The following is a 24,658-nucleotide window of genomic DNA, read 5'->3' as shown; positions in this document are numbered from 1 at the left end:
CAGCTCTCCTGTGGTTGCAACTCCTTCTCTGGGTGTGTTTCCTCTGCTGCCAGCTGGTAAGGAAACAGCTGCCAAAGCTTGGGCTCTTATACCAGTCTCAGGAAGCTGCACTTCTGAATACACCAGTGGCTGATTGGTCAGTTGTGTGACAAGGAGCAGAAAAAAAGGAGTGGTGCAAAACACTGCTGTTTAGAGAAGTGCCATTCTGACATACATGTGCACAGTGGCTGTTTCCAAGCCTTGTCTGTAGATGTTAATGGTGGAAAATATCTATGGAATCAGTCATTTCACTGCACTAAAGCCCAGTGAAGGCTTGAGTGCAGCATTTATTTTATGCAGTGCAATTTTAAATGACCCAAGTGAAGGGCCTTCCACAAGTCCTCTCTCAAGGGTTATTCCATAGGCTAGCAGACCTCATTGTTAGGTTGAATATCAGGACAAAATTCCTCAGTTTTCATTTGATCACTTTCTTCTCTCTGCTCTTTGCACAGAGGCGGCTCTAGGCATTTTGCTGCCCGAAGCACGGCAGGCAGGCTGCCTTCGGTGGCTTGCCTGCAGAGGGTCCGCTGAAGCCACGGGTCCAGCGGACCCTCCACAGGCAAGCCGCTGAAGGCAGCCTGCCTGCCACCCTCGCGGCGCTGGCAGAGCGCCCCCCGCGGCTTGCCGCCCCAAGCACGCGCTAGGCATGCTGGGGCCTGGAGCCGCCCCTGTCTTTGCAGCTCTCCTTTGAGACAACTCAGCAATTCCTCGCTTTGGCATTTATACCCTACACAAACTTGGCAGTTTTCTTTGAGGGAGAAGCATCAGATGTTGATATCAAAAGTAGCTTAGAACACTGCTCAGAATTGCAGACTCAGAACCAATGAACATTTTCTTCCAGTTTGTGCTCTCTAAGTAATAAACCATACTTGAGGTACCTGGGACAAGTGAAGATTATTAGTGGGAGAATGACATGAAAGAAATTTTTTGACTAGATTTGATTTTGGATTATGTCAATGATCAGCCCACAACTTGTGGTGGCAAGAAGTCTGCTCATAAGGCATTGCAGCAACACAAGGCACCCTGAAACCCTCAGTCGTGTGGGGGTTCAGGGAGGAGAGGACCTACCCTCTGCCAGTGAAGTCCCCCAAACTGGAAGTGTTGGCTAGAAGAGGAGGGGCATGGAATATAGGTTTTCAGCAGTCCTTGCACTCAGGAGAGTACAAGGACTGCAAGTCAGGGCTTATTGGGAAGGTTCCTTATGCTCTCGCTCACCCATGCAAGGCTGAACACCAACTGTGTTCCTTAATCACTTTCATCTTAGGTCACTAGTTTAATTTTTACCAAAAATAAAAGGGGGGGTGGAAAGAGTTTGGCTTCTATAATAAAACCAGTCTGTATATCTGTGGTATAAATTGGATTTGGTGCTTTAATTATAGTGATTGTTATTCAGAATCGCTAGGCTAAACTGATTAGCAGATATGGGGGCAAGAAGCACTTCATCTTTCAGATTATACTGGCAAGGACTCTGAGTGTTTTCTTCTTCCTCTGGAGTTTTTACCAGAGCTTATCTGATAAGATTAGGTGGTTTTATCACACATGCTAAGCTTCTAAGGGGAAGGGGCAGTGGTAGACCTTAATATTTAGATGTTTTCTGTTTCTAGCCTGGCACAGTGGGCAGTCCCTGCTTAACAAGTGTCTAGGTAGGGAACTACCCTCCAGGTGGAAGCATCACTCAATCCAAAATCAGGCTGATTTTGCAAAATCAGGGGACAAGGGTCCAGAAGATGGCTCTCTTGAAGGAGTTACAGACTATCTGTCTATTCCTAGAATGGCAAAAGAATCCTGAAACCCCAAAAGCCCTTTCAGCTGTTTGCCTTTTCTAGAGTACAAATACTCACTGCAAATCTCTTGCAAACAAAAAATGATCAGTAGCAACTGTTCCATTTACTGTTAACAGGAGTTGAAGAATAAGTATGCATATGTGGTATAAGCATTTCAAGTCTACTAAGCCATTTGGCTGGAAGCCTGATTATATTTCTGCTGCAGTACACTCTCTCTCTCTTTTTTTTTTAAACTATTCAAATTTTATTTCTTGACCCAGAAAAAAAAACTACTGTACTAGCCTGCCATCCACGAAGGACTTATTAAAGATAACGTTATGGATTAAATCCAACATGCCCCAAAATATGGCACCACCTGATTATTCCAGGAAGAATAAAACAGAACTAGACAGCTTTTTTATTTCTGAAGAAACTTTACTGCTCATCAAGGGTGCCAGCTGGTCAGCCCTGAAGAATGAAGTTCTCTATCTAATCACAGAGCAGGTCAAGCATGAGCTGCAGCTATGCACCTTTCCCCTACATTGCCTTCTCCCAAAATTCCTCTGACTGAGACCATCACCTCATTTCTTATGGGCCAAACAATCATCATGCATCTCTAATTTCCCCTTAATTACATATGGGCTTCCTCTGCACTGTCTGTCCTAAATTGTTATGTTATGTTGCTATGTGCTGTCAAACAGCTTCTGCATTTTGCTCCAGGGTGGTTGTATTATAATGGTACGTGAAATTATTCCTGTCTACATCATATAGGGCTAGGGCCTCCTCTGCTGTAAGTTGGTGTAGCTCTGTTGAATTCAACAGATCAATGCTGGTCTGCCCCAGCTGAAGATCTGGTCCATAATTCCTAAGGAGCTCTGGGATCCTTCAAGATGAAAGGTGCTATAGAAATGTAAGTTCACTTTCATTATTAACAGTAACATGAGTTACACACCCATCATCAACAGCAGGCTAGACCCCAAAATTGTTAAACCATCAAAATCTCTCTGAACCCTGCCCATAGTCATTTAAAAAGGTAATGAAGCTGCAGAGTAAGAGCAAAGTGTTCAAACTAAAAATACAGGGTGCAAAATCAGAAACATCCATGCTGAGAAGGGACAAAGGCAGAGAAAATTTTCTGAATAGAAGAAACCAATCTGGATCCCAATGAGTCATAGACTGAGTCTAACAGACTACACATAGCAAATATAGTCAGCAGCAGCAAATTACAACTTCAACTCACCCAGTGATGTGTCCAATTACTGAGACAAGAGTTTCATGCAAAGTGAATAGCACAGTAAGTAATTAACTGTAGTGCAAATACTTTAAACGCTGAGAGCATGTTACATCCTGGCTGTCACCAATTGTTCTGTGCAATACGGAAGCTTTTCATCTCAACTTTTGTTGAGCACTATTTTTGTCTGGGCTTCAATAGGAAAAAACCCAGAAGTAGGACATACTAGAAATATAACGAGAAGAGACAGTTTCTTCAAGCTTTTTTGCTTTGCTTTAGTCAGAGCTAGATAGAAGCATTAAACAGCTCATTGGTGTAGCAGATTCTTAGTCAGTATGGTTGTAGGTGGCTGTTGCAGCTAGAGCAAGGGTTTCCAAATTGTACATGTGCCAGTGGTGGCATATGAGCTTGTTGGAAGTGATATGCCAAAAAAAATTCAGTTTCAAATGAACAGTTATGTGCACAGTAGTGCACCAGAAAATGTACAAGAACCAAAATGCACTCTTCTGGCCACTGTCAGCTATAATGATGAATAACACTCAGTCATGGTGGCATAGTAGTTTTATTTAGTGGTGTGTCATGCACTGTGGCTATGTAGATGGGCACTGTACTCTCAGCTGGTGCACAGCTAGCTGGCTCTATGCTAGGCCTAGCCTTCAGCCTGGCCCAAGCTGCACAGCTTGAACACTGAAGGAATCACAAAGCTCCATATCGCTGCACCAGAGCACTTCTCATTCAAAAAAAGATACATGCATACAGGGTTGCTTCAGAGTGCCTGAAAAATCTGCAGCCCCGGGGAACCCCAAGATCAAAGTCCCTCCCCTCATCCAAGGAAGTTGCTGCAGAGCAGGAGCACCGCTTGCTCTCCCTACCCCACAGAGGCTACAGCCTGGCCCCTGCAGGGTTGGGAGGCAGGGGTCACCTGGGGAATACATTCCTTTCTCTGAAGGGAAGTTGGTGGGTGGGGTGGTCAGTTGGATCCAGAGGATAAAAGCCTGGTTATAGGACTAAGGAGAACCACCTGGCCCTACAGCAGCAGAACAATGACTGGCTGCAATCAGAACCTCTTCCTAGAAGTGGGGAAGGATCCCCTGTGCAGTTTCCCCAGCATTTAAAAGCATCCAGGGCCCTTACTTAGGAGGGGGCTGGAGCTGCTGAGGAGCAAGAGGCCTCCTGTAGCTGAAGCTGCCTGATCCCCAGGTAAAGCCCTCTGCCAGCTGGTATACATGCCACAGAGCATGCTGGCACTGTAGCCAGAACCCCTATCCTCTAGACCCATGTCCTTTTACCTTCCCAACCGTACTCCCCCAGTCAACCTTCCTTCTCTTCTAACTTCCCCTGTACAGCTCTCCTACAGTCAGGCCTCCTTTAGCCAGGCAGGCATGTTCCGGGGACATGGCTTAGGCCTTGGCTCAATGAGTTTGTGTGTACTCAGAAATCCTCCCCCTTTGACCCACTCATCTGAGTGCTTTGGTATCACTTGTTTCAGTTTTCACTCAATTGTGGAAGTTGTTTGGATTTGTAAATATAATTGTGATGTTCAGCTACAGATAAGTGGCTAACTAGCTGTAGCTTCAAAAAAACCCACAAAAACTCAACCAGGGCCTCTTGAGGATATAGGCAGGAGTGTAAATCAAGACCTAGTGGGGAAAAAAAACAGATTTTATTGTTGGTTGGTTTCCTGTTCCAAGTAATAAGTGTAAGATTGTTCGATAGTATGATCCCAGTTACTTATCATTTGGATTTACTTTGAGTGATGACCGTGACCAGTGCTTCAGTGCTCTATTTTCTATGGACCATCATTCAGTAAAGCCTTCACTACTCCCACATCACCTTCATACAATGCACAGCCTTTTACATAGACAAACTTTTTTTTAAGGAGGAAGATAAATGTACAGCAAGACATCCAAAAAACAACAACAACACGTCTCTCTGGCACTAATGTGAAGGCGTTAGAAACATCACACCACATAAGCTTGAGGACTGCTCAAATTGGAAACCCTGATACAAAAGTTTCACCAATTGTGTTACTTGTGGCAAGAGACAGTCATTGATTCTTAGAGATAGTTTCAGAACCACTTGATGTTGTTTCTTTAATTAACAGTGTATCAAGAAGAATTCAAGACCTGGTGTCTCAAGTAAAGGAAAAGCTCATAAAAATGTGTAAAACAGAGTAAGTTCAATGCATAGACTAAAGTATTGGATATTACAAATTTTTCTCCAGCTTCTTTATGTATATAAGGTTTGAATCAGAAATGACAGTTAAAGAAGAGTTCTTGTTTTGTGAAGGTCTATCAAGATATACAATGGCAGAAGAAATTTTTAGCAGATTAAATGAGTATCACAGCAAATGGTGTGGAGTGGCATAACCACATCAGTGTGCACTTTGACAGTGCACAAGCAATGACTGGGAAATTTGCAGTGTTTTGGAAAAAATTAAAATGGTGGCACCTAATACTAACTTTACTTACTGCAGGATTCATTGAGAGGCACTAGTTACCAAAGAATGGCTGTCAATCTGAATGTAGTTTTATATCCTACTGTGAAGATGGTCAGCTGTACTAAAGCACAGGCATTGAACATTTTTGTTTTCAGTTTTGTGCAATGAAATAGGCAATGATCATCAAAAGCTTCTCCATACAGAAGTGAGATGGCTGTTGCATGGAAGATTTTGACTAGTCTCTTTGAACTCCATTCTGAGGTACAAGTTTTCCTTAGTGATTTTATTTTTGAATGTGTGTATTGATTGATTTTTTGTGGATGAGTTATGGCTGTCAAGAATAGCCTATTTAGCAGACTTGGTTTTTGCGCCTCAGTGAACTGCCAGTTTACAGGGACTAAAAACTATGCCCTTCTTACATGATGAAACAAGGGCAATGATAAAGAAATTGCAGTTTATAGCACAACAAAGAGAAGGGAAATTGCAAATCACTCCCAACCTTTGAAAAATTTCCCATTGAAAATTCATCCTGACCTCATTGCTGACATAAAAAGAACACTGCCTGACTTTGGTCACCAAGCTTAAAAAATATTTTCCTGATGGTGTTAAAAACAGAGCTGATCAGGGACCCATTTTCAATAGAATATACTTTGCCAGATAGCTTTTCCTTTCACTTTGCAGAGAAGCTAATTGGCTTGTCATGTGATGGTGGACTTGAGCTCAAATTCAACAATGTGCAGCTCTGCCACTTTTGGTTGATGAGAAGACTAGTTTTTTGGTTTTATTTTTGCTTTTTCTCTGATCAGCATTAAAAACAAGCATAGGATGAATCTCAGTATTGAACCAGACATTTGACTGAAGCTCACCAATATCTCACTTGTCGTAAAGTAACTGTTCTCTGAAGGAAGCACATCCTCCTCACTACTGGCACACTTAGTTTTTCTTCAAAAGCTAATCAAAATGTATCAATTTTTTTCAATTTAAATTTTGTTAAATGGTAAGTTAAGTGACCTTAGCTCATTTTCAATAATAAACCAGATAAGAATTAGCAAGAACTTTAATTTAAATTTGACAAACTAACAAGCCAGGCCATTGATATAGTTCAGTAGCATACAAAAATATATCAAGATGTCATTTATAACTCTTTTTCTTGTAATCTGGGTAACACAAGACTAATAATAATGGCTACTTTAAATCAAAAGAATCAAAAAACACAATATAATAACCTGAGATGTTTACAAATGGTATAAGAATCAAACATTTTAGGATTCTTTAGTAAAATAAATGCCTCAGAGTACAGAAATACCGAAGTTAAACCTAAGGTCTAAAATGCATACAAAAAGGAGATGTTTACATGTGGTACTTCATACATCAGGTTTTTTTAAGAAAGTGGTACGTAAAATAATAAAGTTTAGGAACCACTGAGCAAGAGTATTTTGTCAAGGGTGGGTATTGAAGTTCAGCAGCTGAGGGAGAGAGCCAGGGTAGGAGGTGGTTTTGGCAGCTGCTTGGGTGGCAATAGTTTGACAAGGTTTTAATGGGATATTAGGTAACTACTTGGAATTTGTAATGGCACACCAGGGAGAAAATACAGGTTGGAGAATCAGAGGATATGTTGCAGAGAACATTAGGTAACTGGAAGGATCTGTGGTGCTCGTAGAGGTAACTAGGAGGATTGGGAGCAGGAAGGGACTCTGGTTAGGGCACAGTTGGCAGGAGGTTCACAATTATTCAAGCAGTTAAGAGAAAAGTTGAGTCATTTATCAAGGGATAGTAGGAAGCCCGTGCAAATTCTGGAACACAGCCATAATATGCTTCCTTTGGGAAGTTTTTGCTGAGTAAGAAGAGAGAAGTCCACTGTGCTCTAGGAGCATGTAGACATTATTACAGCAGTTCAGTTTGGAAGTGATAAAAGCTGTGGGTCTTGCTACAAATAGTAAGAAACTTCTACCCAGGTGCAGATGAAAAGAAACATTCTTTCAGTGGTGTCTTCAGAATGATCCAATAGTGTCCCTAGATTATGAAACTTGACAGCAAAAGGAGGGCAAAATTAGCAGCAGGGGACAAAACTAATTCTGCCATTTCCTCAGCTTGTTTTCTTTGCCAACCCACTAGCCCTGCTTGTAATTGACCTGGACTGAGATTCTGTCAAGAAGCTCTCATGAAGTCCCACATCTCTGGTAGGCAGTGAGAGCCAAATTACTAAATCAAATGGGTCCAGTGAAATAATAGCATACAGCTGAGCAAGGTCATAAGACCAATGACTAAAGTTGGGTAGGAATTTTCTGATAAAACCGTGTTTTGTCAGAAAATTCATGAAACCCAACTTTTTGGGGAGGGAAGAAAAATGTCAAGTTCAATGCACTTCCGATGAACCACAGGCAGATTCCTGCCATCTGGCTTGGCAGGCTTCTGGGGAACCTAAGCATCTAGAGTGTGCGATTTCAGAGCAGATCTGCTATGTGAAATGACCCAGGGACCCCAGGGTCCACAGCTCTGGGAGAGCCCCACCATGTGGCTGCCTTGAGGCTGGGGACTCTGGGCTTCTGAGGTCTGTTACTTGAATTTCATTGTGCAAACTGCCCCAAGTCCAGAGTCCCTAGAGATTCCAGGTTTCCTGCCTCAGAACCAGAAGCTTAGGTGCCACCTGACCATAGAGTCTGGCAGCCCAGGCAGCTGGTCTAGGAGTCTGGAAGCCCTGGGATCAACAGCCTTGGGTGTAGTTCACATGGTTGGTAAAACCTGAAGTCTGTGGAAGCCTGGGCAGCTCACTGGTATTTACATTATTTTTGTCTCTGTCATTGCCTATCACTTAATAGCAGTGGTGAAACACATTCACTTCAGGAACGCTGTGTCTGTTTCCTAAACAATTTCTTTTTAATTTCTAGTTTGTGGGGAAATTCTGAAAAATTTAGATTTGTTCCAAATCAGAATTAAACCAACTTTCAAAATGTGAAAGTCCCACAAACTGGAAATGAAGTTCTGACCAGCTCTGTTGCTGAAGTCATAGCCCAAAGAATCTCAAACTGTCCTCTAACAGCCAAACAGAGTGGGGAAGTTGCGGGTAACAGAATTGCACATGCAAGAGCTCAGAGTAGACGAACAGTTCCCCAGTATAATCTGCTGGGAACTCTCAGAGGTAAGAGAAGGGAGCCAGTCAAGCATAACTGTCTATCCCTGCCAGTGTCCACATCTTATCAATCTGCACTTTGTGGACAATGGTATCAAAGGTTGCTGAAAGAACTAATAAAATCAGCATGAACACTTGATTTTTGTCTATTGCCAGAAGGAGATCAGTAAGTATCATCATAGATAAGTACGTTCTCCCACAGTACTGCATTTCAGTTTGCTATGGGTGTGCATCAGCTTGTCTGTACAGCTCTAAGAGGCAGCGATGGCATATTGCGGGAATGAAGTGCCCTGCTGGCTTTAGCTAATACAGATGTCTCCACAACTGCTGAATCCTTCAATAATCAAGAGGGTTTCTTTTTCAAATTCTTGTATTACCACTGCCCCCATACAGTGTGTTCATGGCTTTTCAGAGAACAGGAATCTGAGTTCCACCCTATTGTTTTAACAAAAAGCATGTTTTGAGAGCAGACTTTTTTTACGCTATTTATCCTCTTTGGTATCCTTTCACAATATATAACATTCTAACTGGATTTCAAAGCAGAAAAGATTAATTTATTTACACACGCTACTGAACATTTCAAAAGAATTGAAATATGTACAGGAAACAAATACCAATGTCCAATTAATCATAGATGGAAACTTTAGCCTAATACCAAGTTATTATGAATAAACCTCCCACACGGCTTCCATATTTACAAAGGTGTGCAACCTGCTCCTCACAGAAGAATCATATCTTCATTTGTTTTGTGAAGTGCCTAAGATGGTTTTGGCCACATAAAATAAGAATGTAAAATGATAATTATACCCGACATACAGACCTTCCTTACAATTCTTTTCTGAGGTGAAAAATCACCTTGCGGAATTTATGTATTCCCAGAGTTTTCCACCCTTTTTCTAGAGCTTATCTCCCTAACTAAAAGCCCAAATCCAACCTCCAGTATACTGGCTATCTTTACTTCCATCTGCTTTTCCAAGCAATCCATTCCAATTATCTGCTAATCCCCATTCGAAAACTCAGCCCAAAAGATTTCAGCAATGTGTTCTGGAGACTTGCAACCACCACCTCTGCATGTCACCTTTAGAATATCCTAGACCTGTAGAACCCAGCTTAATCACAAATGGTATTTTACTGGGATGTGTTGGTTGGAATTTCTCTACAGAAAAGCTCCCAGGGCTGATAGGAAAATTTTTTGAGCCATATTTGGCAATGGGCTTAACCAGTCTGAGTCAAAACTGGTCCATATAGCAGTCCAATTCTTTATCCAACTAAATGCAAATCTTAAAGTTTAGATTGGTTCCAACAGGAGAAGATCCCTTATGCCTACTGGCAGGGTGAAAAGTTGAACCTTAATATTTGCCTGTTTTGATAAAGTTGTGGGTTTCCAGCAGTCATAACAGCCTTCTGCCCAGCCTTGGGTATTCAATAGTTAATGTGTTACAACGCACAGGGAGGCTCTCCTGACAAAAGAACCTCCAGAGCATGGAAAATCAGAATCATGCTGGGGTCTGTGATTTTTTATCAACACAGAGAACTTCCTGGGAAGGTGTCACAAAGAGTCAGGAGCTTGTATCAGAGACATTCTGGAGAGTCAGGAACTATAACATACTTTGGAGAGTGAATGAGCAATTGGGCTGTCCAAGTGAAAGTGCATATCTGGATATTGTGGTTTGTGGGATATTTACAGAGGAGTAGGGAGAGAATCTCAATATATGGCCAGGAAAAGCAGAGGAGGGTGTGTTTGGATTATTAACCCACATGAGATGAGTGAAATGTGGTTTATAGATATTGTGACTAAGTTCCTCCTCTACCTTGGTGGGTCCTGCGCTTATTTGGCAGATTTGCTCACCTCAGTTATCTTCCCCATAGTCTGGGTCAACTTCTCCTGTGTCTGATCAGGAGTTAGGAGGTTTGGGGGGGAACGCAGGCCCACCCTGTACTCCGGGTTCCAGCCCAGGGCCCTGTGGATTGCAGCTGTCTATAGTGCTTCTTGTAACAGCTGCATGACAGCTACAACTCCCTGGGATACTTCCCCAAGGCCTCCTCCAAACACCTTCTTTATCCTCACCACAGGACCTTCCTCCTGGTGTCTGATAACGCTTGTACTCCTTAGTCCTCCAGCAGCACACCCTCTCACTCTCAGCTCCTTGTGCCTCTTGCTTCCCAGCTCCTCACACGCACTTCCTCTCCTCTGGCTCCTCCTCACCTGGCTAGAGTGAGCTCCTTTTTAAACCCAGGTGCCCTGATTAGTCTGCCTTGATTGGCTGCAGGTGATCTAATCAGCGTGTCTGCCTTAATTGGTTCCAGCAGGTTCCTGATTACTCTAGTGCAGCCCCTGCTCTGGTCACTCAGGGAACAGACAACTCTTTCTCCAGTGGCCAGAAGACCTCCTTTCTGCTCCTCTGCTGTAGAGGGTAGGAGGGAGAGGGCTGCTGCTGCTGCTGCTGTTCCTGCTGGGCCCTCACTGCTGCTACTGCTCTGGCTCCGGCTGCTCCCCTGGCTGGGCTAGACACCACCACCCACCCCCTTTCTCTGCTATCTGCTTGCTGGCTGGCTAGTAGATTTCCCCCCCCACCACCCAGTTGCTGCTGTTGCTCCACCCACAGCCCCTTTGGGGGGGGGCTGCTGGCCCGCTCCCCAGAGGAGGGGAGTGAGGGACCCCAGCTCCAGGCCTTGTTGCTGAGGAAGCCACCACCACCATCTTCTGGGCGGGGTCCCTCCTGCCTAGCCACCAGACCACCACCTGGAGCTGCTGGAGCTGCTGTGTTAGCTGCTGGGGAGCTGCTGGAGCCCCGAGGAGAAGGAGAGTGCTGCCTGCTGCTGCTGGAGGACCTCGTAGAGACTCTGAAGGCCACTGTGGCGGGGGCACCTAAGGACTGAGTATTTTTCAGACTGTGCTCTTGTGGTGGGGGCTTGGACTGTGTCTGTTGGGACACTGGGGGTGTGGCGTGGAGCCTGCCCCCGGTCCATCTGTGTCCCCCTTCGCCCCCACCACCGTCGTTGCCCCCTCCACCACCCCCGCTGGCGTCTTTCCATCTGCCTCATTCTCCTGCCTCTGGGACTGAGCTGCTCACCTGGCTTGCTACGCCCACCTCCACCATTTGGGCCTGCAGCAGCAGCCAGCTGCATTGACTTTTTGCACAAGTGCCCGTGGGCGCACCCCCCACCCCCACCCCCTTGGCCTGACCCCCTCTCCTTTGCCACATTTGTCTGCCCCGCCCATTTCCTCTGTGGCCCTGACTGTCCTGCCCCAGCCCTGCAGCTAGCCCCGTGGTCCCACTGCCCTGTTCCTAGTTTGATTTTCCCCCCGGCCCTGTGATCCCCCAGCCCTGATTGGCCCCTCCCCTCGTGCGCCCATGCCCCCTCCCATGCGCTTGTGCCCTTCCCCCATTTGAGTTTGCCCTTGTTCACTGCACCCCCCCACACACTGTTGTTAGCCCCCCTGGTCCCCTAGTGCAACTAGAGGAGCCGGACTGCCGCTCGGGGGCGGTGGCCCGCCACCCACCCGCCCCTGGGTCCTTGCTTGCTCCCCACGCCCCTTTAGCCTTCCCTTTTGGCACCCTCCTCCCTGCCTGCAGCCTAGCGGGAGGGGTGGTCGCCTCCTTTCCTCCCCTCCTCGCTGTTTGTCCCCTTCCCGCCTCGTTATGGCGGGGACGCGGTGGGGAGACCTCGCGATGCTCCCACCGCCCCTCCTCCCGAAACCCCCGTGTCCAATCCCCAAGCCTCTACCTCGACCGCCGCTGCCGGTTTACCTGCCACTGCCCCCGCTGGGGCACCGGCAACGGTGAGTATCAGGGAAACGTCCGCTGCTGCCACGTCCTTCGCCCCTTCCGATTTGGAGGGAGCCCCCCCAGCCGGTCGGAAAGGTCGGGGTGGGAAGAAGGGTAAGGGCCCAGCTATAAAGACCAGGCCCTCCATGGCGGGGACTACCCCCGCTGCCGTGGTCCCGGTACCGGCCGCGGCATCCCTCCCCGCTGTTCCCTCTACCAGCTCCACAGGTGTCCCTCCCCCGGCCCCCAGGGCATATGCCCAGGTGGCGGCGGCCCCCCGCCTGCCGCTACTCCTCCGCCTGCCGCTTCCACTACCATCTCTAGCGGCCGGGGCCCCTTTCCCACCTTGACTAGGAAGCACGGCGTCCGTTGCCTCCTGGTGCCCGCCTCGCCCCACGTCGAAACCTATGTGAGGGCATTGGCGAGGGTAGTGGGGCCCACGGCCATTGTGGCGGCCTCCAAAATGTACGGGAAGGTGGTCTTCTTCCTGGCGTCGGAGGCCGCCGCCCAGGAAGCGGTAGAGACGGGTCTGGCAGTGGGGGGCGTGTTTGTGCCCCTGGAGCCCTTGGAAGACCTGGGGGTCCGCTTGGTCCTGACCTCCGTCCCTCCCTTCCTGCCCAATGCCACCCTGCTGCCCGCCCTTTCTGCCCTGGGGCACCCTATTTCTGTCATCAGCCCTCTCCCGTTGGGCTGCAAGGACCCCGCCCTCCGTCACGTCCTCTCGTTCTGCCGGCAAGTGCAGCTTCAACTGCCGCCGGCGGCACGTGACGGAGAGGCGCTCGAGGGGTCCTTTGTGGTCCCCTACCAGGGAGCCCGCTACTGGGTGCATTATTCTACGGGGGAGGCCCAGTGCTACCTCTGCCGGGCGATGGGGCACGTCCGGAGGGACTGCCCCTTGGCCCGGCACGGAGGAGCGTCCGGGACCCCCGAGCCCCGGGATGGCGCCGGCCCGTCACCGCCAGTGCCCCTAGCTGCCCAGCACCTGAAGCTGCCCCTCCTCCTTCTCAGTCCACCGCTGTGGAGGAGGGTGCGGCGGAGATAACGCCGAGCGTGGGAGAGGGCCCGCCCCAGGGAGACTCCTCCCTCGTTCCTGTTGCCCCTCCGTTGCCTCCCCGAGTCCCTAAGCCGCTGCCCTTGCCCCCAGACCTGACCCCTGTTAGCCAGCCCCTGGATGATGCCATGGAGGGCTGGTCCTTAGTGCAGGGGAAGCGGGGCAAGCGGAAGGCTCCGGTCCCATTACATCTTTCGGATTCGGAGGCCCCCCGGAAGAGCAGGAAGGGGGTCTCTGATGACGAGCCTTCCGCCTTGCCCCCCGACGACGCCCGTTTTGTGGTGCCGGCTGGGCGCGACGTGGCAGCACCGGACGGTGACGCTGCCCCTCCTCCAGGGTCCCTTCCTGAGGAAGCCCTCGAGGGAGCCCCCCTTGCCCGCTTGCCATCCGCAGCCTCCGCGAGGACTGAGGTGGGCGTCGCTTCGGGTGTTGGCGGGGAGGGCCCCGGGGTGGCGGACGGCGATCTCCCCTCCATCTACGAGGAGATCGAGGCCCTGGGTCTGACCCCGGTTACGCAGGGGGAGGACGACCCTTTACTAGCGGGCCTCGATCTGAGTGACCTCACCTCGGTCCCCCTGTCCCCGGTTTCCCCTCCCCTGACTGCCGCTTCTGCTCCTGCCTCTGAGGGTCCCCTGGGATCCTCCATCATCCCGGCTGCGGGTGGCACCCCGCTGACGGCCGCCGAGCCCATCGAGGCGACGGCCGATGCCCCGCTGCCCGGACCCGATTCCCAGGGGGTGTCCCTCTTGGGTGTGGGCCAACCGACCCCTTGCCCTACTCTTGTCCCCTCCACCTCCCGTGATGCCATTGCCGCCCCTCGGGATACTCCCCAGGGTGCGGCCTTAGTTGTTCTTCCCTGCTCTGACCCATCAGGGGCTGCTGCTCTCCTTCCGCCGCCCCCTGTTGAACTGGGGAGCGGGGCAGGCCGCGTGGCGTCGGCCCATCGGACGCCACGTCGAGGGTCTGCCCCCTGCCTGCCCGCCTTGGTGGGCCACGGGGCTGTGACGGGGGCCCCGCTGGGGGACGGTCATCGGTCCGTTACCCCGCCCCCCCATGCGCTGAGGGAGGAGCTGCAGGCATTCCTTGAGGACGTCCGTGGCTACCGTAACAAAGTCCAACTCGCGCTCCAGCGGTGGGGGGATTTCCATCTAATCCTCCGGGCCGCAAAGGCCCTCATAGGGGAGGGTAAGGGGACCGGGAAGCAGGCCGCCGCGACCTACCGGCGGGTCTGCCTCTTCCGTGACTCTCTCCTCACCCACGGGTTTGGTCACGGATTGCTGCGCGGCCCGACGGAGGCCGTGGGCGTGTCTGCCAGCGAGGATCCCCCCCAGCACTCCTCATGGCGACGATCATCTTTGCCACTTTGAACGCCCGGGGCTGTAGGATGGGTCTCCGCAGGAGCCAGGTGCTCTCCTTCCTTCGGGTCGGGGGGTACTCTGTGGTTTTCCTGCAGGAGACCCATACGGATCCGGCCGCTGAAGCTAGCTGGCGGCTGGAGTGGGGGGACAGGGTCTACTTTAGCCACCTCTCGGTTCGCTCGGCGGGAGTGGCGACCCTGTTCTCCCCCGACCTACGGCCCGAGGTGCTGGGGGTCGCCGAGGCTGTGCCGGGCCGCCTGCTGCACCTCCGGGTCCGCATGGAGGGGCTTGTGGTTAATCTCGTCAATGTCTATGCCCCGACATCGGGCCCGGAGAGGTTGCGTTTTTATCGGCAGGCGTCCGCCTTCCTCGGCTCCCTGGATCCTCGTGAGTGCCTGGTCCTGGGCGGGGACTTTAACACCACCCTCGAGGAACGGGACCGCTCGGGGACCGAGCAGTGCCCAGCCGCAGCGGACGTCCTCCGGGAGATCGTCGAACACCACTCCCTGGTGGACGTCTGGCGCGACCACCACCCGGACGACGTCTCGACTTTCACCTTCGTCCGGGTGGAGGCCCATCGGTCGCGCCACTCCCGGCTGGACCGCATTTATCTGTCACGTTTCCACCTTTCACGAGCCCACTCCTCCAGCGTTCGGCCAGCCCCCTTTTCTGATCACCACCTTGCCACCGTGACGGCCTCTCTCTGCGCGGAGAGGCCGGGGCCGGCCTACTGGCATTTTAATAATAGTTTGCTGGAGGACGTGGGCTTCGTGGCGTCCTTCTGGGAGTTCTGGCTGGCCTGGCGAGGGAAGAGACGCGCCTTTCCCTCGGCGCGGCGATGGTGGGACCTGGGGAAGGTGCGCGCCCGGCTCTTCTGCCGCGACTACACCCGGGGCGCCAGCCAACGGAGGGATGCGGCGATAGAGCAGTTGGAACGGGAGGTTTTGAAGCTAGAGAGGCGTCTGGCCGCCAGCCCCGAGGATCCGTCCCTCTGCGGAGCGTGCCGGGAGAAGCGGGAGGAGCTCCGGGCCCTCAAGGATCATCGAGCCCGGGGTGCCTTTGTTCGATCCCGCATCCGCCTCCTTCGGGAGATGGATCGCGGCTCCCGCTTCTTCTACACCCTGGAGAAAAGGAGGGGGGCCAAAAAGCACGTCACCTGCCTCCTGGCGGAGGACGGCACCCCCCTCACGGATCCGGCGGAGATCTGCGGGAGGGCCAGGGCCTTCTACGCGGCTCTTTTCTCCCCGGATCCGACCGATCCTAACGCTTGCAAAGTGCTCTGGGACGGACTCCCGACGGTCAGCGCGGGCAACCGGGACCGGCTAGAGCTGCCTCTCACTCTGGCCGAGTTCTCGGAAGCCCTCCGTCGCATGCCCACCAATAAATCTCCGGGCATGGACGGGCTGACCGTGGAGTTCTACCGCGTGTTCTGGGACGTCCTCGGCCAGACCTAGTCACCGTCTGGGCCGAGTCTTTGCGGAGCGGGGTCCTCCCTCTTTCGTGCAGGCGAGCCGTGCTCGCCTTATTGCCGAAGAGGGGGGACCTCCGCGATTTACGGAATTGGCGTCCCATCTCGCTCCTCAGCACGGACTATAAAATCGTTGCGAAGGCCATTTCGATTCGGCTAGGGTCCGTGCTGGCGGACGTGGTCCACCCGGACCAGACCTACACCGTCCCGGGCCGCATGATCTTTGATAACTTGTATCTAGTCCGGGACCTTCTGGAATTAGGGTGTAGGGATGGTCTGTCGTTCGCCCTCCTGTCCCTGGATCAGGAGAAGGCGTTCGACAGGGTGGATCACGGGTATCTCCTGGGCACTCTGCAAGCGTTAGGCTTCGGACCCCAGTTTGTGGGTTTTCTCCAGGTGCTGTACGCTTCCACGGAGTGTCTGGTCAGGCTCAACTGGACCCTGACCAAGCCGGTCAGCTTCGGGCGCGGAGTACGGCAGGGGTGTCCCCTCTCGGGTCAGCTGTACGCTCTGGCGATCGAGCCCTTCCTCTGTCTCCTCCGTCGGAGGTTGACGGGGTTGGTGCTCCGGGAGCCAGAGCTGCGGCTGGTCCTGTCGGCGTACGCCGACGATGTGCTCCTCGTGGTCCAGGACCCGGGCGACTTGGCGCGGGTGGAGGCTTGCCAGGCCATTTATTCGGCGGCCTCCTCCGCCCGGGTCAACTGGGTCAAGAGCTCTGGCCTGGTGGTAGGGGACGGGTGGCAGGCGAGCTCCCTCCCACCCGCGCTTCAGGCCATCCGGTGGAGCGCGGGTCCGCTGCTCTATCTCGGCGTTTACCTTTCTGCCACGCATCCGTCTCCGCCGGAGAACTGGCATGGTTTAGAGGGCGGGGTGAGGGTACGGCTCCGGAAATGGACAGGACTACTCCGGTGCCTCTCTCTCCGGGGGAGGGCGCTGGTGCTGAATCAATTAGTCCTGTCCATGCTCTGGTACCGCTCAACACCCTGGTCCCGGCCCCGATTTCCTGGCCAACCTCCGGACGGCGGTTCTGGAGTTCTTCTGGCCAGGACGCACTGGGTCTCTGCAGGGTCCTCCACCTGCCCCTGGAGGAGGGGGGGCAGGGCCTGAAGTGCCTGCGCACTCAGGTCCACGTCTTCCGCCTCCAGGCCCTGCAGAGGCTCCTATACAGTGTGGGTAGTCCGGCGTGGAGCGTATTGGCACACACCTTCCTCCGCCGCTTCGAGGGCTCCGATACGACCGGCAGCTCTTTTCTCTCCATCCGAGAGGTCTTCCGCGAGACCTCTCTGGGCTGCCGGTCTTCTACCAAGACCTCCTCCGGACCTGGAAGCTCTTTTCAACGACCAGGTCCGTGGCGGCCACCGTGGGGGTCGATCTCCTCGCGGAGCCCCTGCTACACAACCCCCAGCTCCGTGTGCAGGTGGCGGAGTCCCCCGCGGTGCGCCAGAGGCTGGTCTTGGCAGGAGTCACCAGGGTCGGAGACCTCCTGGACTACAACCGGGGACTGGCTGGATCCCCTGACGCCGCTCAGCGCATGGGGCTCTCCAGCCTTCGTACCCCCTGGCGCGTACTTCAGGAGGTGAAGGCCGCTTTACTGCCCGCTGCTCGGGTTTACCTCGACCGGGTCCTGCGAGAGGGCACGCCCCGCCCACCTTCCACCCCGGGCCCTGTGGATCTTTTTATCGGGCCCCTGCCCCGTGGCCCCACTCACCCCCCTCGCCCTTTCACTGCAAGCCGGCTGCCCGATCTGCAGCCGGTTTTGTTCCAGACCGCGCCAAGGAAACATCAGTACACGCGCGTGCTCCACACGCTTCACTACCTCACCTCGCGTCCCGCCCGATACGGAATGGCGGGACCTCCTGCCACCTCTCGAGGGTGAGGAGCCCTGGTGGGCCAGCCTGTATTCTGCCCTAGTCCCGAGGCCCGCCGGGGATGTCAGTTGGCGGCTCCTTCACGGGGCCGTGAGCACGGGAGTGTACTTGGCGCGGTTTACCCCCGTCCCCAACACCTGCCCCTTTTGCGGCGTGAAGGAGACCCTGGCGCATGTTTATTTAGAGTGCGCCAGGTTGCAGCCCCTGTTCCGGCTCCTCTTGGATCTCCTATTGCGTTTTTGGTTGCACTTTTCCCCTCACCTGTTTGTCTATGCACTCCCTATCCGTGGCCCCACGAAGTCGCGGGATCTCCTTGTCAACCTCCTCTTAGTCCTGGCCAAACTGGCCATCTATAAAACCAGGGAGAGGAGGTTGGCCGATGGGATTTCCTGCGACTGTGGGGCCTATTTCCGCTCCTCCGTCCGTTCACGCATCCGGGCGGAGTTCCTCTGGGCGGCGTCCACTGGCTCCCTTGACGCCTTCGAAGAGCAGTGGGCGTTGTCCGGGGTTCTCTGCTCGGTGTCCCCATCTGGTTCCCTTCGTTTAGCCCTGTGACCTCACTCCCGCTCCTGTTTTTTTCATTAGTTGTCCCACGTACTTAGTTAGTGTCCCGGACCTGTGGATCCTCTCCTTAGGCTGGGGGGAGGTCCTTTAGCAGTGGGCGGGCTTCGCCCGCCCACTTCCTGGATACTAATAGGACCAGACTCCTGTACCCCACTGGTCTGGGTCTGTCACAATATGTAATTAGAGTGTGTCTGAAGAAGGTTTGTGGTCCCTATAGGATACACAGATGGTATTGCAGTAGAGTTGTTAGGTAGAGCTGATTTCAAAATTTGAAATTTTACTGAGAAACTTTCAATGTTTCAACTAGCTCCATTAGGAGTAAAGGGATGGTTGGTGGATAGGCACAAGTTAGAGTTAAGGCTGTTTGTGGAATCCTAACTATGAAACTCCTGATATTTTTTCACTTTTAAATACTTTCCCCTCCCTGCCCTCTCCCCCACTTTTTAATGGATTTGTATTTGCAATTTTACATCTATCTTTAAAAGGTTTTTGTCCAAGAATATTAGTGTACTTATAAGAAATTAATATTGCTCCTTTATCCTGTTACCACACCATTACTGAGTATTAGAAATAAGAAACAGGAATGTGACATTTGTCCTTCAGAATAATAAAAAAAAGTCAGGAGCAAGAAACTGTCTGGGAAAAAATTAAACACCTGGAGGATAAACTGTCAGAAGGGTTTTCATGGTATCCTGCCTTCTGCCTCTAGTAAGGTAGAAAATATTAGAAAAAGGGCAGCGAACTGAAGCAATTAACCAGCAGATCAGATGGGAACCAGCATCCTCTTATGTAACACACGGAAGATTCTCAGGTTTGCTAGGTGATTAAACTGAGAAGTAGAAGGAAGTAGGACTTGCTAGCCTGTCCAAATCCAACAGACATTTCTAGAAACCTCTCCTGAATTCACCAATTTCAGGTTGATGAATATGGTGTTAATTGATTGTTGTAAAGGAGTTGATGATTAACTAGTTAGCCCAGCAGGTGTGTCTGACAAAGTTATCTATTGAACATGCACCTCTGGCCTTACAGAATATATTTGGGATATCCTGATATTGTACGGTTTTCCATGGCAGCCATTAAGGACTTTGATCAGAAAAGGCATCAATCCATTCCTTGGGGCCATTAATCTCTTCTCCCCCTGAAACAGTCTCATTTTACTCCTTCCCTTTTCCCCAAAGGGCCTCTGTTATCCTTCATTGGAAAGGTGCTAATTTTTAATTCACCCCCCCCCCCCCGAAAGTCCACTGTCAATTGACCCCCATATCTTTTTGTTGCAGTGAGAATATAAGTGAGCTCCTTGGAGTGTGCCAAGTTATCCCTCCATGGCTAATACTATTGGGTGAAGGTCTGTCTAGTTCTATGGAGGAAAGAAGAAAAGTAAAAGCCCAAAGAAATACTTCTGCAGCACAGAGTAGAGAAGTTTACAATTATGCTTCATGAAAGACTTCTATTACTAGGGTCTACGCTAACCAACTTTCTGCAAACATGCCACCTTGCAGAGCTGGACTGATGGCCACAGCCAGCCCAGGCAATATCATCAGATTGTCCTATTTAGAGTGTCAAAAGATTCACAGAGACTCAAACCTTTATTAAACACTGGTTTAGGGAGGGTCTACTGGTAGGATTAACTTTCAAAATGCGTGGCCCAGATCCTCAAAGATACATAGGCACCTGACTCCCATTGATTTCCCAAATTTTTGTTTTGTTCCAATGTACATTTTTAAGCCTCTCCTCCTTTTTGTCCAATCATCTCCACTCACTCTGTACACATTTACACACACCTGCCCCTTCATGGACACTTGTCCTCAGTATTACCAATTCTCATGACTTTATCATGAACCTTGAGATAGATGGTGTGTGACTCAGAGCTCCAGCTCCTGGAAATAAGTGATTACATGAGACTCTCAGGCCATTTTAGAGATCAGCCCATCGCGCAAATACCCTGCTGCCCAGCATCCCAATCTGGCTAGTAGCTTGGGCTGTGATTATATCCAATATCACCTTTTCATCTACCACATACTAGGTAACAACATGAGGACTCCAAGATCCACGCAGGTTGCTACGCTCACCAGCTAAGCATGGTCTAGACCAGTGTTTCTCAAATGGTGGGTCCTGAACCACCTTGCAGAAAGGCTTTTGATGAGTCACAGTGTCCTAATCAAACATACATTTTTCCTAGCCTGTGGTGGGAAGGAGACCCTGGGAGTGGAGAGGTGGGAAAAGAGTTGCAGAGCAAGCCCATCTCTAATTCACCCCAGAGCAGCAGTTTCTGTCCTCACGGGATGAGTTTGGCTCCCCAATCCAGGCAGTGCAACCTGGAGCACTGGGTCACAGCACCATTCTGGTTTGGCCCAGCCGCACCTCTGTCTTGATGGAGGGGTGGTGGGGTCTAACTTGAGTAGTGCTGTGATTCCCAAATGCCAGGTTGCAACTGCCAGAACACTTTGCTGGGCCCAGCATTGCAGGACAAGAGTCACTGCTGCAAGGTGAATGTGGGGCAGGTCTCTCTCTCCAGCCTGCCACCCCTGAGGCCTCCCCTCTGCACTGGGCCAGGATGAGGGTTGTGGTGCCAGGGTGGAGGGTGCACATACCTAATAGGAGGTCACAAAAAATGACACAGTGCAGTTGGTGGGTTGTCTTGGTAAAAAGTTTTGGACCCATGGGTCTATACTGGCCAGTATTTGTAGCCCCAGGAACAAGAGTGCTTCAAGAAGTGACATTTTTGTCACTGAACTAATGCCCCAGTGTAGTACTAGGATGCACTTGGTGCTGGAAGTCTATTAAATTTCATGTAAAACTGAGCTCCTGGTTATCTCTGGTAATTAAAGATGACAAAAGTAGGCATGTCACCTTCAGTGTCTTGGCCAAAATTCCTATTGCAGTAACTGCCTTCAGCTAACCTAAAGATCTTCCTCTTCTTCCCCTCTCCCCCAATTTCGGTTTAAATTGTTCTTCAGTTCCTGCCCTAAACTGTTCTGTAGTGGTGCACTCTTAAACAGCTGTCCCATTTTATCCTAGATGTGGTTGCATTTCAGTGGCGGGTGCAGCAATCCCTGTATATTCTAGTGTTTGTGAAGGAAGCTCTTTGGGATCTTTTAGGATGAAAGGTGCTGTAGCAATGTAGGCTATTAATTGTTACTTAATAAAAACATCCAAGTGCATTGTTCAGAAGATAAAGAGGTACTGTACAGTGTTTTACGAATAACTTCCATTTCCAAACATTTAAAAACTAATTACATTGCCATTGATATAAGGCTCTCAAAAGTCCAGTGAATGGGCCTTCAGAAAGGTGATGCCAATTAATTGCCAACAGTAATTGTCATTTCATAATCATGCTAATATCTAATTTGCTTCTGCCAACTTGTTAAAATGCCAATTACACATCTCCTTTTTAATGTGTTAATAAAAAGAGCAATCATGCATTTGCCTTTATAATTTCTGAGTTAATTATATAGCAGCTTGAGGTATGTCTTCTGTACTTAACCGCCATGCTGAGCTCTTTGAAGAGCCCGGTGGATAGCAAATTAATATACTTGAACTACCTCATTATAGTGAAATAAAATGCTTGCTTGGAACACTTTAATCTTAAACTTCTTAGGGATGTTCAATGAAAAGAGATCTAAAGCGACACTGTAGCTACAGAGAGAGTATATTAAAGAGTAATGCAATTCTTTTGCCTTACCCTTCCTTCCAGGGGGCAAGTGAGGATAAAGATAGGTTGTTTTTTAACAAAGATGGGAGGGTTTCTACTGGCTGTCACCTGGAGGCTCCCATGTGGTGCCTCATTACCCAGGAAAGTATTAGTATTTAAGAACAGAACGATACTCTTCTGAAAGGATTGGTGGCAGGAAAGCCCAGGAATCTCATTCAAATCTGTCCACTCTCTGGTAAAACTAGAGCAGTGCTCCACCACCCCGTGGGACCTGGTTTGGATTCACAGAGATTAAAGAGGCTAGAAAAGATTTATGAAGACATTCTGTTCATGCCTAAAGGAGCTAATATAGAATTGGGGCCTAAGGTATGTCCTGCAGTAACACATTTAAGGTCCACAGGCATCTGAATAAATTCTAAATCTCAGCATTTAGGTAAATTAAACTAAACTCCAAATACCTTGACATTTATATTTATGTATTTTTATTATCTGTCTCTAGGGAACCATTGATGGGGCTAAAGTAACAGGAGCTTCCCTTCTGCTAGTATTTCCACCATCCAGAAACTGAAAAGCCAAGAGAAAAAGATCTCCTATGTTAACCCCACAAATCCTTAGATGTGGTTCCTTATTGTTTTTTCCTTCTGTAAAGCCTTATGATTTGGGTCCTGGTGAGGATAGAGACTGCAGGACACAGATTCTCAGATGGCATGAAGTTAGAATAGCTCCATTGACTTCAAATGAGCTACACCAACTGAAAATCTGCCTCCACTTCATCCCCTCTCTCCTTGTATGTCACCACAACAGTTAAGACAATCTGTAATGTCCTTCTAGTTAAGTCCCCTGATTTGAATGGGAGGAGGGGTTGGAGCCAGGCTATTTTTCTAAGTGGGGGCCCCATAATCCTGAGATTTGTTTCACTTGCCAAAATAAATGTAGCTAACAAAATGGGGAATTGAAATAATTAAATGAACAGCATGATGAATCCTGCACCCAAGCTCCCACAAGAAAGTTGTCCTATTTCATTAAATTGAGATGGTTTAAACTGAAATATAGGACCCTCATAACCCAGGCCTCTCTCCAATGGTCTTGCAACACCACATACTTCAGCCTTCCCATCTAGAGACCTGAAGGAAAAAAAAAATCCTCCTCTCACCTATCCTCCCTTAATACATGCAAGACCCCAGCTGTGTAACCTGCATGCAGGGATTATCAAGTTAGTGGCACTGGGTCAGTTGTTGCAAATTAGTTAAACCAGTGATATGTTATACAAAGGCTGGGCTCTGCTGAACTTGAAATAGCTGGAGTTAGAAGTTAGATATACTGTGCTGTAAGATCTTTTGAGAAGAATCTATTTTGTACAGTGTATTTACTGTACCGTGCCATGTACATTTACAGTACTACATAAACAAATACATTCCATTTTGTACTGCAGAATGGCATTATATTTCATAAGCACAACAGATAAACCCTTGAGGCTACATGCATCCATTTGTTTGGCCTGAGAGCTAAATAGCCTCAACAGTTTCCATTTCTTAATCTAAATTAGTGACAGGAGGTCCATAGACATCTATTTTTGCTGCAAATTTTAGCTTAAGAGCTCTACTGAAGGCAGTCAAGTACAGTAATTCTAGATATATGAAAAGGCATTGACCTAAAAATCTGAAGTCCTACCCTGACCCATGCTTTTGTAATGTCCAGATTTAATGTTAGGTGCCCTCTAAAGATTTAAAAAAAAAAAAAAGTGAGGGGAACAGGCCTGCTGGCAGGGAAGGAAGAAGTCCCACTGCTATTGTTTGGCTCCCATCAGCACAGTATTTGAAGCCCTCCCACGTGTAACATCTAGCTAGAAAGATCTATTGTGTAAACCTGGGGTATCACCTTTCCTGCCTCTGTTTCCCCAATCTGTAAAATGGAGATGACATGATACTCTTCTTTGCAAAGCACTTTGGGATTGATGAATGAAATGCTGGATATCCGAACTGAGTTTATTAATAACTTGTTTCTAAAAATGGAAGGAAAGTAGCAGGATCTCTTCCAAAGGTGCTGAATCACTCACTGTTCCACCAGTCTCACCATCCAGTGTGCAATACAGACAGAATCTCTCCTCTGAATTCCCCCAACTTTATTCCCTCCCCTGCATCATATTGTTACATGTTTAGATTCTTAGCACAGGAACTTCTCCAAAAAAGCAAATCTTGTTTTTCTTTTAGTGTCTCTGTTGCATATAAGAATGAAATAGTAATCTCTTTAAATAATTCGAGAGACTCCTGCTCATGCTCACTATGTTCTGTGTTTTAGAAGCTGCCAGAAACCAGTCAGAGCAA

General features: G+C 49.7%; 1 long non-coding RNA gene across 1 annotated transcript; it reads left to right on the top strand.

Annotated features, from left to right (window-relative positions):
* The first annotated feature begins 4,182 nt into the window (after nucleotides 1-4,182).
* LOC120402873 lies at nucleotides 4,183-23,487 on the top strand. The gene is made up of 3 exons (XR_005597340.1): nucleotides 4,183-4,233; nucleotides 5,629-5,734; nucleotides 22,834-23,487. It is a non-coding gene; the product is annotated as an uncharacterized LOC120402873 (long non-coding RNA).
* The last annotated feature ends 1,171 nt before the right edge of the window (nucleotides 23,488-24,658 follow it).

Source organism: Mauremys reevesii, linkage group 4, assembly GCF_016161935.1.
Source record: "Mauremys reevesii isolate NIE-2019 linkage group 4, ASM1616193v1, whole genome shotgun sequence".
Lineage (NCBI taxonomy): Eukaryota > Metazoa > Chordata > Testudines > Geoemydidae > Mauremys > Mauremys reevesii.
Note: the sequence above shows the minus strand (reverse complement) of the source record. Positions and strands in the feature narration are given on the sequence as shown.